We start from the raw sequence: 17,196 nt of genomic DNA, 5'->3' as shown, positions 1-17,196 counted from the left end.
CACAAAAGCCTGCAACACATATTTAACCAGAAGGAGCTCAATATGAGACAACGACGGTGGGTCGAGCTACTCAATGACTATGAATGCGAAATTCGTTATCATCTGGGTAAAGCCAATGTAGTAGCAGACACCCTAAGTCGGAAAGAATATTCTGGTCGAAGAGTCAAGTCATTAACAATGACTATCCATTCGCATCTATCCGCACAGATTAAGGAGGCTCAGCTTGAAGCCTTGAAACCTGAAAATGTGGCGGGAGAATCCTTGCGAGGAATGGATAAGAATTTGGAAGTCAAGGGTGACGGAGCCTTATATCTCATGGACCGAATCTGGACACCATGGCACGGTGGTTTTAGAGACTTGGTCATGAAGGAAGCCCACAACACTCGATACTCCGTTCACCCAGGTTCAGATAAGATGTATTTGGATCTTAAAAATTCATACTGGTGGCCTAACATGAAAGCAGAGATTGCTACCTTCGTGTGTAAATGCCTTACTTGCGCCAAGGTCAAGGTCGAATACCAGAAACCATCAGGTCTACTACAGCAACCGGAGATACCTGAATGGAAGTGGGAGCAGATCACTATGGACTTCATAACCAAGCTACCCAAGACAACGGGTGGACTGGATACCATATGGGTCATCGGCGACAGATTGACCAAGTCCGCACACTTCCTGCCCATCAAGGAAACAGACAAGATGGAGAAGCTCACAAGAACATACATTAGGGAGATCGTACGACTACATGGTGTCCCTATATCTATTATCTCCGATAGAGATAGTAGGTTCTCTTCGAGATTTTGGCAATCACTGCAAAGAACCTTAGGAACGAGGCTGGACATGAGTACAGCCTACCATCCGCAGACCGACGGAAAAAGTGAGAGAACTATCCAAACTTTGGAAGATATGCTACGAGCCTGTGTGATCGACTTTGGTAATACATGGGATACCCACTTACCCTTTGTCGAGTTTTCCTACAACAATAGTTATCACACGAGCATCAAAGCAGCTCCATTCGAAGCCCTCTATGGCCAAAAGTGCAGGTCCCCTTTGTGTTGGGCTGAGGTGGGTGACATACAGTTGGCTAAAGGACAAGTTCCTGACAGTGCTCTCACAGGTCCGGAGATCATTCGAGAAATGACCGAGAAGATCGTGCAGATTCGTGAACAATTGAAAGTCGCTAGGGACCGACAGAAAAGCTACACAGACAAACGAAGAAAACCCTTGGAGTTCCAGGTGGGAGACCGAGTCCTTTTGAAAGTCTCACCCTGGAAAGGAATGATACGCTTTGGGAAGCGTGGAAAGCTGAATCCAAGATACGTAGGGCCTTTCGAGATTCTCGATAGAATCGGCCCCGTAGCTTACAAACTCAATCTACCCCGCGAACTCAGTAATACTCATCCTACCTTCCACGTCTCGAACCTGAAAAAGTGCCTATTAGACGAGACTCTTGTAATCCCACTCGACGAGATCGAGATCAATGAGAGCCTCAACTTCGTGGAAGAGCCTGGGGAGATTATGGACCAAGAGGTCAAATGAACGAAACTAAGCCGCATCCCAATTGTGAACGTTCGTGTGACAACCCGATATTTCGAGTCAATGTAATGTAAAACCGATCAAATTTAGGTCAAAATGTAACCTTCCTAAAATCTTATTCGGATTAAATAAAGTAATAGGAATCATATCAAGGTTTGCGTACATAAAAAGAACGTCCAAATCTGACCTCGGACGAGGAAGTTATGAATTTTTGAAGAAATTCCTTAATCACGTCATTTTAATAAATAAATAATAAAAATGATTTCGGAATTTGCCAGCGGAATCTAAACGAAAGTTGTAGATCATGGTCTCACCTTCGCGTGGATATAAAGAACGTCAAAAACGGAGTTCGTATGAGAGAGATATGAATTTTTGAAGTTTATTTAAAATAAATAAGAATTTAATTATAAATTCCCGGTAATATCCGAAGAGGAGTCATCGGATTGGACCGAAGTACGCCCTGCGTACCTTCGTACGCCCCGCGTACTGAGATCGAGGGTCTCGGATCGTCCACGTCGCACTATCCGAAGAGTTCTAAACCGTCCGACCCGTCCGAAGCTCCGACCCGTCCGACCCGCTGTCCCGTCCGACCCGCCGTCCCATCCGACCCGCGTACCCAGCAACCCGTCCCATCCGAACCGAGGCAGTCGAGGCTTCGGTCATGCATGACGTACGCGTACGCGCTGCGTACGAGCGTACGCCCCGCGTTCGGAGGCGGTTCAGCCTTCCTATAAATAGGATGCAAGGCTTTCCGAAAATGTTGCTCATTTCTCTCCTCTCTCTCACAAATTTGTCTCGTTTTCCGTGCCCGTTATAACCCGAAGCTCTGGTCTTTTTGCTCAAGTCCCGAGGGTCGATTTTACTCCCGAGATTCCCGAGAATCCCGAGAAAAATCCGTTTTCTGAGACGAGACTCTGCCCGGTTTTCCATCTCGCTTTCTTCAATCAATCAAGTGAGTTTCATACCCCTTAATCAACCTGTTAAATATTCTAAATGCTTTTATATGCTTTCAAAAAGGGGGGGGGGGATACAAGTTAAATACTTATAGTTATGGTTTCAACCACACGTGCTTGTACTAATCACATGTGATTAATAACTAGGGAAATCAGTGGTTTTATCACTATTCAAACTATCTATCAAACTGTTTTACTTCTAAATGTTTTCCAAACCCATTTACTTTTCGAATTTACACTGCAACTGTGATTTAAGCAAATGTTCCTTATACTCAAACTGTTTTAATCAAATCTACACCTTCAAATGGTTTTATAGATTGACATCAAGTCAATCTTTCGTTAAAAATAATACTTATGTTTCAAATGCCTTATAAATACTTATTTATGCTTTTATATTACAAATTGCATGCCCATATATGTATAGACGTATAAATAATGTTTAAAGGGCTTAGGAAGGCTATCCACCTTGTTTCCTTTTCCTCGATTTGGATGTGGTCTGATAGGATTTCGGGTGACCATCCAAAGGTCGTTTCCATATTAATTATATATCAAATATACATATATAGACATAAAAGTACTTCCATAATCATACGTACTAAACACACTGTTAACAAGTTACCATCGGGGTAACACAGAATCACACTATTACAACTGCTAGATCAATGAGTCAGTTCATTCATGAGTCTATAATAGGAAGAGAATATATACAACTATACTACGAGAACATATACAACTATACTAGAACAAGAAACATTTCATCACACATGCAAGAATACGATAACAAATGTGATCCACTGTATCGGAGCATGCCTTAAATGTCATGGCCCGAGTTGTAGCCAGAATTCTCTTGGAGGGAGAGCGTTGAGTTTGCGTATAGATCTATACTGGATTGACTATCCTACACCTTGCTGCTAGCTACAGCCGGACCTGCAGGTCTGCGGGTGCCAAACGTCATTCCGTTATTACGACCGTTCTTTATGTCGTTGTTATCAGTCGATAGTATGGTGCAATTATCACATTATACCTTAATATAAATCCGGTTTAAGGTAGTAGTAATTAGTACAACAGTAGTTCTTATTATACAAAACTACAGTACTACAATGATTTACCCATTACATATTTTGGTGATAATCTCACTTAAGCATTAATGTACACACTATATTTTATCAAATGATAATTATACTTGGGTAATCACACACTTTTACAACAGACGCGTTAGCAAAACAGTTAAGCCTTGGTAGAAGGTTACTTTTATAGAAAATATAGGATTTTCTGAGAGATTCAAACTTTTGCAAATACTTTTAAACATTTATTTACATTTTTACAAACTTATACATTGGGACAAGTTCAAACGTTTTTGACAATGATCATTGACACTAAAATACTTATGAACTCACCAGCTTAATGCTGATAAACTCTTTCAAAATAACTTGTATTCTCAGGTCATCAGTAGACAGGTACCGATGCCAGCTTTTGAGATGATGGAGCGTACTCAAGACTCATCATTTTATTATTTTGATTTACGTTATATTTTTGGTGTCTAAAACTGTACAGAACACGCATGTATTAAATTTATATATTTAATGCAATGGATGATGTTGTTTGCCTATTTACATTTACTGTGTTGTGATTACCTTACATGACGTCCTCCGCCCCAGAACGTTTCCGCCGTTCTTGGTTTTGGGGTGTGACAGATTGGTATCAGAGCATTGTTTATAGTGAATTGAGTATATCAACCCATAAAAGATATACTAAACTATAAACCCATTAGGGATTAAACTCTGACCAAGAGTCTATACTTTAAATAATAAAATATTTAACTAAGTATACTAGTCTGCATTCATACTAAAATAAGTGTCACAATGACAAGAACGAAAGTATTACGATTGTTAAATATCACAAGTGAGCTCGGGGATGTATGGTCAGTCCTGGGAATGGCATAGCCTGATCAACTATGCTGATCCTAGGAGTGATTAGCACATGCCTTAGAATGGTTGTGATAGGTTAGCAAGTCTAAGAACTTACCAACAATACCACAAGAAGATCAATAGAACTTAAACTTAAAATACTATAGGAGTATTTTGCGCTACTAGTTACACGTATACTATATTTTTATACCTCTATTCTCGCGTAGATCTTGATGGCTAGATATCCATCATGGCGACCCGTACTTTCCCAATGAAGGCAATGCCGGGTGGATCGATGAAGAGCCCGAAGTTAATCATCCAATCCCTTTGAATGATCACCTCGCAGAAGGCTTTTCAGATGGGTCCGACTCCGAGCCTGAAGTCAACGACCTACCGATTGTAGGTCAAGCCCCGAACAACAACCCTCGACCAACGTTTCCAGGTCCCGCACCCATATGGGCAAGCAACCTGAACCGCTGGAGTAATGATCAGGGACAACCCTTACCATACTTTGGAGACCGAACCTTTTACAACGTCAGTGATGGTGGCTCTACTGACCGAGCTCTGCCTATCATTATCCGCAGAATAGCTCGTATTGTCGAGCAAGGTGGAGCAGCCGTCGACCGGGTCATAGAGATTGATGTCGACTCAGGTGTCAACACAGTCAGCATCCGCCATCTTGAAGAAGACATGGAACGGACCCGGAGGACGAATAAAACCCTGCTGTAGTAGTTGGCTGCCTCACGAGCTGAAATATTGGAACTTCGAGCTCGTCAGAGGACTCAGGATCGACCCATTCAAGAGGTGTTTCGTCAAGTATCCGACCGCAGTACTCGCCCGGGATTTTCCCATCGCCGTTGGTTGATGTCTAGTACAGCTCCGTCTTTTAATTAAAGTATAGCCTTTAACATCTGTGCTCCAAGTAGCGCTAGTGTGTAAAATGTTTCTAACTTCCGTACTCAAATTTGAAATCTAAGGGCTGTCAAACTTTTCTTTATGGTATGATGTATGACCTACTGTTAGGTCGATTTTCCCTGAACTTATTACATCAGTAATACCAGTAAATTTTTGAGATCTATCTATTTGGGGAAAAATCTATACACTTGTGCTTTCCCGCTAATAATGCTTGTTGTGGTTTCGAGCACCCTTTCAACTGTTGGACTATGTTTAGTTAGTCCATGTGTCACTCTCGCGTTGCTTACAAATTGATTCTTACCATCTTTCTTATCTTTTTAAACTTTCAGCTAAAGGATGCCTCCTCGCAAGTCTCCCAGGAATAGGAATAATCCTGCACCTCCACCACCTCCTCCGCCTCCGGTCATCGATACTGTAGCCCTGAATGCTGTTGTAGCTGCAGCAGTGGCAACTGCCATGGCTCAGTATCACTCTTCTGATGCCAGCAGAGGTGGAACCCCTGTGGAATCTATTCCGATCGAAATCCCTGTGCGCTCAAGGGAGTGCTCTTACAAGGATTTTACAAACTGCAAGCCGAAGCCTTTCTATGGCACCGACGGAGTCATTGCTCTCTCGCAGTGGTTCGAGAAGACTGAATCAGTCTTCGAAATCTGTTCATGCCCTGCTGCGTGCAAGGTGAAATATGCCGCCTGCACCTTTGAGGGTAAAGCCCTAACGTGGTGGAACGGCCACGTCAAAGCCCTAACTCTCGTCGTAGCCAACGACATGGGCTGGGAAACAATGAAAGACCTCATGACTGAGGAATACTGCCCGAGGGGCGAGATCCAGAAACTGGAGCAGGAACTCTGGAACCTGTCGATGAAGGGCACCAATGTGGTCGCTTATACAGCCCGATTCAGCGAGCTGGTGGCCCTCTGCCCCAATATGGTTCCCACCGAGGGAAAGAAGATCGAGAGGTACATATGCGGACTAGTGCCTCCATATCAGGGGAATGTGCTAGCGTCAAACCCCGCTACCTTCGACAGTGCCAAACGATTGGCACAACGACTCATTGACCATGGAGTCAAAACCTCTGCAACCACAACCACCCTAGCCATCCCGGAACCCTCCAAACCCGCCGATACTAAGCGGAAATTCTGGGATGAAAGGAAGAAGCAGCAGGCTGCCAAAAAGCAGCAACTGGTGGCAATTCATGCCGCAGTGACCCCTACGGCTACTACTGCCCCGGTTAGTCGGTATGCTGGAAGTTCGCCCAAGTGCACCAAATGCAGCTACCACCACAACGGCCCCTGCCGTGAATTGCAGTGCTCTAACTGCAACAGGAAAGGACACACCGTCCGATTCTGTAAGTTCCCGGCACAACCTATCAACCAAGTCCCTGGCTCTGGCGCGAGCCCAACCTGCTATGGATGTGGCGAAGCAGGCCACTTTAAGAGGGACTGCCCCAAAGCGAGGAATGCTGGAGGAGCAGGGAGGGTACTGGCTATAGGCCACGGGGAAGCAGTTGCTGACCCGACAGTAGTAACCGGTACGTTCCTCCTCGATAACTCCTATGCATGCATTCTATTCGATAGTGGAGCGGAGCGAAGCTTCGTAAACCATAAATTTGCTCGCATGCTTAATCAACCACCGCACGCACTCAAAGAACTATTTACAGTAGAAATGGCTAATGGAAAAACTGAAAACACGAGTAGCATATACTTAGGTTGTACCCTAACCCTAGACAACCATTCATTTCCAATCGACCTCATGCCAGTCTCAATAAAAAGTTTCGACGTCATCATTGGCATGGACTGGTTAAGCCTCCATCGTGCCGACATCATGTGCTTCGAGAAAGCAGTCCGTCTAAACCTCCCGTCTAACGAAACTCTTATAGTCTATGGCGACAAACCCGGTGCAAGTCTTCGCATCATATCAAGTATTCAAGCACAGAAATACCTGCGTAAGGAATACCACGCATTCCTTGCTCACGTCGTCGACACGAACCTAGAAACGAAAGAACTAAAGAACCTCCCAGTAGTGAGCGACTTCCCCGACATTTTCCCAGAAGAACTACCCGGATTACCTCCGCAACGACAAGTCGAGTTCAGAATCGACTTAGTCCCAGGAGCTACCCCAGTAGCCAAGTCGCCCTACCGTTTAGCACCAGCCGAGATGCAAGAACTCTCTGGTCAACTTAACGAACTGCTCAGCAAGGGCTTTATAAGGCCAAGTTTCTCACCTTGGGGAGCACCGGTCTTGTTTGTTAAGAAGAAGGACGGATCCTTCCGTATGTGTATTGACTACAGAGAACTCAACAAACTGACGGTCAAGAATCGTGATCCTCTACCACGCATAGATGATCTATTCGACCAACTGCAAGGGGCGAACTATTTTTCTAAGATTGATCTGAGATCCGGATATCACCAGTTACGAGTGCTAGAGGAGGATGTGCCGAAGACCGCCTTCCGAACTCGTTACGGACATTACGAGTTCGTGGTGATGCCATTCGGATTGACCAATGCGCCCGCAGTCTTCATGGATCTGATGAATAGAGTATGCCGACCCTACTTGGATCAGTTCGTCATCGTTTTCATTGACGACATCCTAATCTACTCCCGAAGTAAGAAAGAACATGGCGATCATCTGCGACAAGTTCTAGGGACATTACGAAAAGAGAAACTTTATGCGAAGTTCTCGAAATGTGAATTTTGGATCCGAAGAGTCGAATTCTTAGGACACGTGGTAAGCGAAGAGGGAATCCACGTGGACCCATCCAAAATTAAGGCCATTGAGAACTGGTCAGCACCGAAGACTCCTACAGAAATTCGTCAATTTCTAGGTCTCGCTGGCTACTACCGCAGGTTCATTCAGAACTTCTCACGAATAGCGAAGCCTCTTACAACCCTAACCCAGAAAGGTGTGGCCTTTGACTGGGAAGAGAAACAAGAAAGAGCGTTCCAAACGCTCAAACGAGCCTTGTGCACCGCACCAATACTATCCCTTCCGGAAGGAATAGAAGACTTCGTAGTTTATTGCGATGCATCGAATCAAGGGCTCGGATGTGTTCTGATGCAGCGAGGTAAGGTCATCGCCTACGCCTCGAGACAATTGAAGACACACGAGGTTAACTACACGACCCACGATCTTGAACTAGGAGCAGTAGTGTTTGCTCTGAAGATCTGGAGACATTACTTGTATGGAACGAAGAGCACTATCTTTACCGACCACAAGAGTTTACAACACATTTTCGATCAGAAGGAGCTCAACATGAGACAACGACGATGGGTCGAGCTACTCAGTGATTACGAATGCGATATTCGTTATCATCCGGGTAAAGCCAACGTAGTAGCAGACGCCCTAAGTCGGAAGGAATATTATGGTCGCAAAGTCAAGTCATTATCGATAACCATCCATTCACACCTAACTAAGCAAATTCAGGCGGCTCAACTTGAGGCCATGAAATCTGAAAATGTGTCAAGTGAATCCCTTAGAGGAATGGACAAGAGTTTAGAAGCCAAGGGTGACGGAGCTTTATATTTCATGAACCGGATCTGGACACCGAAGCATGGTGGCTTCCGAGACTTGGTCATGACCGAGGCGCACAACACTCGGTATTCCGTCCACCCAGGTTCAGATAAGATGTATCTGGATCTTAAGAAGCTATACTGGTGGCCTAATATGAAAGCAGAGATTGCTACCTTCATAAGTAAATGCCTTACTTGCGCAAAGGTTAAGGTCGAGTACCAGAAGCCCTCTGGTTTATTGCAGCAACCAGAGATCCCGGAATGGAAGTGGGAGCGGATCACTATGGATTTCATAACCAAGTTGCCCAAGACAACGGGTGGACTTGACACCATATGGGTCATCGTTGATAGATTGACCAAGTCTGCACACTTCCTGCCTATCAAAGAAACCGACAAGATGGAGAAGCTTACGAGAACATACATTAGGGAAATCGTACGGCTACATGGTGTACCTATGTCCATTATCTCCGATAGAGATAGTAGGTTCACCTCAAGATTTTGGCAATCACTACAACATTCCCTAGGAACGAGGCTGGACATGAGCACAGCCTACCATCCTCAGACCGACGGACAGAGTGAGAGGACCATCCAAACTCTAGAAGATATGTTGCGAGCCTGCGTGATTGACTTTGGGAAGGCATGGGATACTCATTTACCCCTTGTCGAGTTTTCCTATAACAACAGTTATCACACGAGCATCAAGGCTGCTCCATTTGAAGCTCTCTACGGCCGTAAGTGCAGATCCCCTCTGTGCTGGGCTGAGGTGGGTGATACCCAATTAGCCAGGGGGCAAACTTCCGACAGTACTCTCACCGGTCCGGAGATCATTCGGGAAACAACAGAGAAAATCGTTCAGATCCGTGAACGATTGAAAGCCTCTAGAGACCGACAGAAGAGCTACGCCGATAAACGAAGGAAACCTTTGGAATTTCAGGTGGGAGACCGAGTCCTCCTCAAAGTCTCACCCTGGAAGGGCTTGATACGCTTCGGCAAGCGTGGAAAGCTTAATCCGAGGTACATAGGGCCTTTCGAGATTCTTGCAAGAGTCGGCCCCGTAGCTTATAAACTCGAACTACCAGACGCACTTCGTAACGTACATTCTACATTCCACGTATCTAACTTGAAAAAGTGTCTATCCGACGAGACTCTTGTAATCCCACTCGACGAGATCGAAATCAACGAGAGCCTCAACTTCGTGGAAGAACCTATAGAGATCATGGACCGTGAGGTCAAGCAGACAAAGCAAAGCCGTATCCCTATCGTGAAGGTTCGCTGGAATGCCAAGCGAGGACCGGAATTCACTTGGGAACGTGAGGATCAGATGAAACTGAAATACCCTCACCTTTTTGCTTAGTTATTTGTAAATTCTAGCTTGCTTAAAATTCTAATTTCGGGACGAAATTCCTTCTAACGGGGGGATGATGTGACAACCCGATATTTCGAGTCAATGTAATGTAAAACCGATCAAATTTAGGTCAAAATGTAACCTTCCTAAAATCTTATTCGGATTAAATAAAGTAATAGGAATCATATCAAGGTTTGCGTACATAAAAAGAACGTCCAAATCTGACCTCGGACGAGGAAGTTATGAATTTTTGAAGAAATTCCTTAATCACGTCATTTTAATAAATAAATAATAAAAATGATTTCGGAATTTGCCAGCGGAATCTAAACGAAAGTTGTAGATCATGGTCTCACCTTCGCGTGGATATAAAGAACGTCAAAAACGGAGTTCGTATGAGAGAGATATGAATTTTTGAAGTTTATTTAAAATAAATAAGAATTTAATTATAAATTCCCGGTAATATCCGAAGAGGAGTCATCGGATTGGACCGAAGTACGCCCTGCGTACCTTCGTACGCCCCGCGTACTGAGATCGAGGGTCTCGGATCGTCCACGTCGCACTATCCGAAGAGTTCTAAATCGTCCGACCCGTCCGAAGCTCCGACCCGTCCGACCCGCTGTCCCGTCCGACCCGCCGTCCCATCCGACCCGCGTACCCAGCAACCCGTCCCATCCGAACCGAGGCAGTCGAGGCTTCGGTCATGCATGACGTACGCGTACGCGCTGCGTACGAGCGTACGCCCCGCGTTCGGAGGCGGTTCAGCCTTCCTATAAATAGGATGCGAGGCTTTCCGAAAATGTTGCTCATTTCTCTCCTCTCTCTCACAACTTTGTCTCGTTTTCCGTGCCCGTTATAACCCGAAGCTCTGGTCTTTTTGCTCAAGTCCCGAGGGTCGATTTTACTCCCGAGATTCCCGAGAATCCCGAGAAAAATCCGTTTTCTGAGACGAGACTCTACCCGGTTTTCCATCTCGCTTTCTTCAATCAATCAAGTGAGTTTCATACCCCTTAATCAACCTGTTAAATATTCTAAATGCTTTTATATGCTTTCAAAAAGGGGGGGGATACAAGTTAAATACTTATAGTTATGGTTTCAACCACACGTGCTTGTACTAATCACATGTGATTAATAACTAGGGAAATCAGTGGTTTTATCACTATTCAAACTATCTATCAAACTGTTTTACTTCTAAATGTTTTCCAAACCCATTTACTTTTCGAATTTACACTGCAACTGTGATTTAAGCAAATGTTCCTTATACTCAAACTGTTTTAATCAAATCTACACCTTCAAATGGTTTTATAGATTGACATCAAGTCAATCTTTCGTTAAAAATAATACTTATGTTTCAAATGCCTTATAAATACTTATTTATGCTTTTATATTACAAATTGCATGCCCATATATGTATAGACGTATAAATAATGTTTAAAGGGCTTAGGAAGGCTATCCACCTTGTTTCCTTTTCCTCGATTTGGATGTGGTCTGATAGGATTTCGGGTGACCATCCGAAGGTCGTTTCCATATTAATTATATATCAAATATACATATATAGACATAAAAGTACTTCCATAATCATACGTACTAAACACACTGTTAACAAGTTACCATCGGGGTAACACAGAATCACACTATTACAACTGCTAGATCAATGAGTCAGTTCATTCATGAGTCTATAATAGGAAGAGAATATATACAACTATACTACGAGAACATATACAACTATACTAGAACAAGAAACATTTCATCACACATGCAAGAATACGATAACAAATGTGATCCACTGTATCGGAGCATGCCTTAAATGTCATGGCCCGAGTTGTAGCCAGAATTCTCTTGGAGGGAGAGCGTTGAGTTTGCGTATAGATCTATACTGGATTGACTATCCTACACCTTGCTGCTAGCTACAGCCGGACCTGCAGGTCTGCGGGTGCCAAACGTCATTCCGTTATTACGACCGTTCTTTATGTCGTTGTTATCAGTCGATAGTATGGTGCAATTATCACATTATACCTTAATATAAATCCGGTTTAAGGTAGTAGTAATTAGTACAACAGTAGTTCTTATTATACAAAACTACAGTACTACAATGATTTACCCATTACATATTTTGGTGATAATCTCACTTAAGCATTAATGTACACACTATATTTTATCAAATGATAATTATACTTGGGTAATCACACACTTTTACAACAGACGCGTTAGCAAAACAGTTAAGCCTTGGTAGAAGGTTACTTTTATAGAAAATATAGGATTTTCTGAGAGATTCAAACTTTTGCAAATACTTTTAAACATTTATTTACATTTTTACAAACTTATACATTGGGACAAGTTCAAACGTTTTTGACAATGATCATTGACACTAAAATACTTATGAACTCACCAGCTTAATGCTGATAAACTCTTTCAAAATAACTTGTATTCTCAGGTCATCAGTAGACAGGTACCGATGCCAGCTTTTGAGATGATGGAGCGTACTCAAGACTCATCATTTTATTATTTTGATTTACGTTATATTTTTGGTGTCTAAAACTGTACAGAACACGCATGTATTAAATTTATATATTTAATGCAATGGATGATGTTGTTTGCCTATTTACATTTACTGTGTTGTGATTACCTTACATGACGTCCTCCGCCCCAGAACGTTTCCGCCGTTCTTGGTTTTGGGGTGTGACAGTTCGCTGGAACGCCAAGCGAGGACCGTAGTTCACTTGGGAATGCGAGGATCAAATGAAACTTAAATATCCCCATCTTTTTGCTTAGTTTTTGTGTAATAACGTAGTTGTTGAACTCTAATTTCGGGACGAAATTCCCTCTAACGGGGGGATGATGTGATAACCCGAAATTTTCATTTGTATAATTTCCACATCCAAACACTCCAAATATTAGTTAAAAATATTTTATTACATTTTTGGCCGGATTTAAGTCAATTTGGTGTTTTATTTTTTTTTTATTTACGTGAAACGACTAAATAAGTGTCGTCGTTAGTAAAGTGTACCCGGGAAAAACAACCCAACACCTTAGTTAGGTGTTCACGGCCAAACAAGAGGTGTTTGGACCGTGAACACCCTTTTCCCTAAGACTCATGCATATAGCATGAGTTTACTCCTTTTGCCCTCATTCTTACACTCCCCACTCAAGAACACAAGGCTTTTCTCTCAACTATCATAAATTCATCCTTCCAAATCCGCCAAAATGTAAGTGTTTCCTCTCTAAATTCGTTCATACAACACTAAATCTAGTGTTTATACATCATTTTCATCTATGGAATTTGATTTTTTACTTAGATCTTCAAGCATCTTCAAATCACCAAGAACACACTAGTGTTTTTGGGTCCTAAAATACCCTTGCAAGCTTCCTCTAAGTAAGTATACCATTCCAAGCTATTTATCTTCTTATTGTGTTTACAAATCCATGGAATAAACCCAAGAACATGTGTTTGCGGTTTGGGAATATCCCAAAACCGTAAACACCCCAAAAAGGGGTTTTGATGCCCCAAACTCCTTCCAATGCTTGCCTGATGAACTAGGGACTTGTATGAATGATCTAAGGACCCTGAAACGCGAAATGGATGGGGTAACCATGAATTTACTTCCGTAAACTCATGGGTTTATGGTAGTAAACTGCCAATGAATGTTCAAAAAACGTAAACTCCAAAAAGAGTACCATTTCGAGCCCTAACCACTTCTTAAGCCCTTGAAAACCTAGAACCTTTCCTTGTGAAGCATGAAGCCTTAAAACACACAAACACACCATCCCCATGAGTTTACGGCCGTAAACTCATGGGGGAAATGGTCCCTTAACCATAAACTCACATAGGGTGGGTATTTGAGGAGTAAACTTCATTGTGAGGTCATACACTCCTTAGTTGCAACCCTTAGCACTCCTAGCACCTAAAACAAAGTGTTTTCATGCATTAGGGTGTCTTTACTTACTTATTTAGTGATTAAATAACTAATTAGATACCCTTATGTGCCACTGCATGTTACATAGGATCTGTGGATGTGTTCAAGTCCTCACTTGACACCTAGCATCCTACCCGGCATTCCATCCACTCCACTCACTGCAGGTGAGTTCATACCCCTTAGTTAACCTTTTAAATGCTTTTAGGGGGGAATACAAGTTGAATCGAACAAGTTATGGTATCAATCACATGTGATTTATAAATTGTTACCTAAAGGATTTTCTATACTTTCAAATTACCTTGCCAACAAAGTTGTTTTAAATGTTTATCAAACTCATATTCATGTTTAATTGTTCTAAAACTATTTTTCAATGCTTTTAAACTTATTTTATTTCCAAATCATATCTACACCAATATATTTATATAAGTAAGGATTGAAGGACTTAGAACTGATAGCTCACCTTATTTCCTGTTCTTGTTTGATTGTGGACTTAGGGTACTCTGTTATCTGTTCGACTGTCGTTGAATTCTTAGTTATATATCATATATATTCGTGTTGGATATAAAGGTCTTCACTTCAGTTCAACACCTTTGTGTGTCAAAGGCATTCAACTAACATCTCTATTTTTACTATAATAGGTATAGTTAAGGATTACCACTCATTACTATTGTTACTATGATACTCACTATAGTTAGTACAGTTATGAGATTATACATACTAAATACTATACGAAAAGGACCCTATATATACACTATATGAAGAGAATACTATACACTATACGAAGAGAATACTCTACGAAGAGAACCCTATACACTATACAAAGAGAATACTATATACTATACAAGAGAACAAACACTCAATACATTATACTAAGAAGTACATTATACTCTAATTATGAGACAACATACTAAAATAGAATGTGATACACTACTTCTCGATACGACACTCCACTATGCGATCACCGTGTAACCAGAGCCTCCTGGAGGGAGAGCGAACACTATGTGTATAGATCTATACGGGACGGACACTCCCACATCCCGACTGCTAGCTACAGTCCGAGCCGACTAGGCCCAGGGGTGACAAAACATCACTACACTACGTGTGACCTGGAGGGTCAACTGTCACTCTATTATCACTCAGCATGGTTACATACGAGTTCACATTCAGACTCAAGTAACACATTAAGAGTTAAAGGTAAAACGGACTCCCCGAAGTGTGTGTGTGTGTGTATATATATATATATATATATATATATATATATATTTAATACTATATGGAGTTTGCATCTCTACTATATTCAGCCGGCAGTGACACTGCTGGGGTAAAACTCTATTTTTCCCGATTTTTTTATATGAACGAAATTTAAAACTATATTTTCATACTAATAGTTCCACTGGGAAAACTGTTACATTTTCAGAGAATCAAACGTATAAATAACCGAGTCTTGGTAGAAGACAACTTTTACTGGAAAATATAGGATTTTCTAAGTATTATACTATTTTCAAAAACTTAAGAACTGCTATTATATTACATGATTGTAAACACTTTTATACAAGAAATGACACTAAAGACTTATGAACTCACCAGCTTTATGCTGATACTCGTTTTCAAAATAACTTGTATTCTCAGGTCCTTAGTAGACAGGTACAGATGCAGCTTTTGAGAAGATAGAGCATATACGAGACTCATCTTTTATTTTGATTATATTTTTGGTGTCTATCAAACTGTACAGAACACGCTTGTATTATAATTATTATACTAATGCAATGGATGTTGTTGCTTGTCTCTACTATTATGCATTATTATGATACTATACATGACGTCCTCCACCCTAGAACGTATTCCACCATTCTCGGTTTTGGGGTGTGACAGATTGGAATCAGAGCATTGTTTATAGTGAATCAAGTATATCAACCCATAAAAGATATACGAACTATAAACACTTCGGGATTAAAACACTCTGATCAAGAATATATACTTTTAAGTAAAAAAATATATATTTAACTAAGTATATATATGCATCCATTCATACAAAGGGTCAGTATCATACTAGAACAGAATAAAAGTATTAAGATTGTTGAACAACACAATTGGGCTTAGAGACATATAGTCAAATCTGGGGGGATGTAGCCTGATCAACTACATTTTCCTAGGAGTGACTAGCATGTGCCTAAGAGTGGTTGTGGTGTTGCAACAAGTCTAAAAACTTACCAACACTACCACAAGAACATTAGAACAAGAATACTATAGGAGTATTCAGCATTTCTGTAAATTAAGTATGTGAGAACTAAAAGGTCGTTAGTAGTAGAGAAATAGTTGCTAAGTGGATACCCTACGGTTACATGTGACTAAGGTGATATAGACTTAGAATCTGTGATCTTTGCACTACTATTATGCCCTTATATTTATTATTAATGATTTATTTTTTCTTAAATTCTCATTGGCTCATACATGCACACAATAGTTGTTAGAAACATTTGAACCTATCTCTCTCTCTCTCACACTCTTTATATATATATATATATATATATATATATATATATATATATATATATATATGTATGTATATATATATATATATATATAGGGTTAAGTTCAAATGAGAACACTATTTAATGTGAGAACGTGAGAACACTACTTTATGTTAGTATTCTACTATGAATTTTGTATATACAACGATATGACATTATTCATCAATAAATATACGAGCTATTCATCAATAAATATACGAGCAATCACACATTAATATTCACATTAAAATTTTGTATGTACAATTTTATGATATTATTTATCACCAAATATATGAACAATCACATATTTAACATTCACATTAGAATTTACTAAATTACTACATATATATATATATATATATATATATATATATATATATATATATATATTAGTAGAATAGCAATACAAAATTGAATATATTCATATTATAATTACTACAATACTATACATATTAAATTCATAGTAGAATAGTAACATAAAGTAGTGTTCTCACGTTCTCACATTAAATAGTGTTCTCATTTGAACTTAACCCTATATATATAAAGTGGAAACCTAAAACCGAAAGAAAAAAACTTTATTAAACGACTCTTATTGCAACGCCACATGACTAATAAA

This window comes from Lactuca sativa, chromosome 5 (assembly GCF_002870075.4).
Source record: "Lactuca sativa cultivar Salinas chromosome 5, Lsat_Salinas_v11, whole genome shotgun sequence".
NCBI lineage: Eukaryota > Viridiplantae > Streptophyta > Magnoliopsida > Asterales > Asteraceae > Lactuca > Lactuca sativa.
The sequence above is the reverse complement of the archived record's forward strand: the minus strand, read 5'-3'. Positions refer to the sequence as shown.